Below are 2,687 nucleotides of genomic sequence, written 5' to 3'. Positions count from 1 at the left end.
TTTCTGAAAAGGAATTGAATCACAAAGATGTTGCACATCACACTGTTTAAACTGTCAAGAAATAGAAATGTCTGGAAAAGAGTAGCGGTTCATTCAGTTACTCAACACATATATTCTTCCCTGTGATAGTTTCCTAAGACCACTAAATATTATACTATTCTGTATGAATCTTCTTTAAAGTGTGGGTAGAATGTGTGTAACTAAGTAGGTGTCTAAGATGATGTGTAGACTTTCTTATGCTTTTTTGCATATATTCACTGGAATACTACACAAGGAGCCTTTAACAGAAGCTGCCTCTGGGAGAAATATGTCTTAATTATCTAGTGTTTGCTACAATGAAGATAATACAAGTGGGTGTCTTTAACAGATAGTTTATTCTCTCACAATCTAAAAGGCTAGAAATCTAAATACAGGATCCAATCCTTTTAGAAAGCTTTCTCCCTCTGGCAAGTCCAGCTCCTTTCAAAACCCCTGAGCTAGTGTGACTTGGCAATCTCCGCGTTTACTGGCCTTCCCGGTGTGGAAGAGCTTCCCAGCACAGGAACATGTATCCAAACAACACGCTCTGCTCCTGGCTCTTCTTTCGGAGTAGTAATCAGATACCTACTTCTTTGTTTTCTTTTCTCTCCTTTTATTTCTTGTGAGATAAACAATGTCACTGGCCACACAAAAGGGAAATATTCTTTACATCAAATCAGGGATGCAATGAGATGAGATAAAAGGTGTTGCTTCTCACCCTTAAGCCTTTCACAATTGGTTTATCAGATCATGGGGGATTATGATGTAACTCTCACATTACATGATTATACTACATATTGAGGGATGGGGACACAATTCAGTCTCTTCCAAGGTAGTGACGAAATCCTCTATTTCCTTATTGAAAGTGGCAGATTGAGGGGCGTTGGGATTGGGATCCTAGAACCACGGCCCAATTTGTCGGTCAGCTGGTGGAGAAGAGTCCAGCAATCGTAAATACTGCTGTGACTTACTCAAAGACTCGATTGGCCACATTTTGGCACTAAGCCTAGGTGAAACTTGTTCCTCCAACCCTTGCTAAGATCTCTACAGCTATTTAGAGTTTTTAAAAAAATAGGAGTGCTCAAACTGGTTGCTTCAAACAGCTCACAGTTAAGGAAGCTTTGCTGAATAGTTGGTGGCCAATGAGGCATGGATGTGGATGTGGTTTTATATCAGCAAGACCATAGGCAAGTGTGGCATCATTGGCATTTAACTGTGTGGAACACAATAAACTATGGCTGACTCTGAGAAGAATGGGAATCCAGAACACTTGATCGTGCTAATGCTAAACCTAAACTCAAAGCAGGAGGCATTCATTAGAACACAGCAAAGAAACACTTTGTGGTTCAAAATCTGGAAGGGTGTATGCCAGGGATGTGTCTTATCTCCATACCTTTTCAATCTATATGAAGAATAGATTATCCTAGAGGCTGGGCTCTATGAAGAGGAATGTGGCATCAGGATTGGAGGAAGATTCATCAACAATCTGCATTATGCACATGACACAACCTTGCTTGCTGAAACTGAGGAGGACCTGAAGCGCTTTCTGCAGAAAGTCAAGAACTGCAGCCTTAAGTATAGATTGAAGCTCAACAACAAGAAAACAAAGATTCTCACCACTGGGCCAATTGGCAGCATCATGATAGATGATGAAGGTATTGACATTATTAACAGCTTTAGTTTGCTTGGCTCCACAATCAAAATTCTTGAAACTAGCAGCCAGGAAATCAAAAGACAAATTTCACCGGGAAAGTCTGCTGTCAGAGATCTTTCCAGAGGACTGAAGAGCAACAATGCCATTCTGGAGACATGGTGTTCGCAACTATTTATTATGCATCAGAAAGCTGGACAATGACTAGAGATGATAGAAGGAGAATTGATGCCTTTGAGCTGTGGTGCTGGAGAAGAGTGTTGAATATACCATGGCCTGGACTGCTAGGAGAATAAACGAGTTCGTCCTGGAGAGGGTGAGACCAGGATGCTCCTTGGAGGCAAGGATTCTGAAACTCCATCTGACATACTTTGGACATGTTGCAAGGAGGGGCCAGTCCTTGGAGAGGAACGTCATGCTTTGGAGGGTGGAGGGACAGCGCAGGAGAGGAAGACCCTCAATGAGATTGATTGATTTAGTGACTGGGGTAATGAGGGTAAGTGTGTCGGAAGCAATAATAGGGCTGTTGTACATAGGGTCGCTATGGGTTGCAATCCACTTGACAGCACATAACAACAGTTCTATATTGCTGTTTGCTCTTTCTTTATGTGATTATCACAAAGCAGCTATATTATTAGCCCAAGTACAAGAAACTAGTGTTAAAGATATAATAAAATTGTCCTTTATATTTCCCCTTCATCAAACACAATCCTTGATTTATGTGTGTAACAAATTTCAGAGATAAAAAATACAGATTTCAAGGTTTTCTTGTTTTCCAGGGCAATTGTTGTTTGGGTGGAAGAGCAGAGCTCCGGATCTCCTCAGCCATTTAAAATCTTGTCATTCTTTGTATCTACCATAGTGCTTTCGCAGTTTAGGGGTGTAACTGGTGCTCAAACACACTCGTTGAATAGAAAATAATGTCATTTTAGGCTAAAACCAGCAAGTGCTGATTAATATGTGTTGACTTGTGTGTTTAAAGCCTATAGTTATTTTCTATGTCATACTTGGCCTGTCA

General features: G+C 40.8%; 1 pseudogene; it reads left to right on the top strand.

The window, feature by feature from the left end:
- The window catches only part of LOC102859794, a 12,435-nt pseudogene extending 11,204 nt beyond the window's left edge, over positions 1 to 1,231 (top strand).
- The last annotated feature ends 1,456 nt before the right edge of the window (positions 1,232 to 2,687 follow it).

This window comes from Elephantulus edwardii, unplaced genomic scaffold (genome assembly GCF_000299155.1).
Source record: "Elephantulus edwardii isolate Elephantulus edwardi_28Jun2011 unplaced genomic scaffold, EleEdw1.0 scaffold00041, whole genome shotgun sequence".
Classification (NCBI taxonomy): domain Eukaryota; kingdom Metazoa; phylum Chordata; class Mammalia; order Macroscelidea; family Macroscelididae; genus Elephantulus; species Elephantulus edwardii.
Note: the sequence above shows the minus strand (reverse complement) of the source record. Positions and strands in the feature narration are given on the sequence as shown.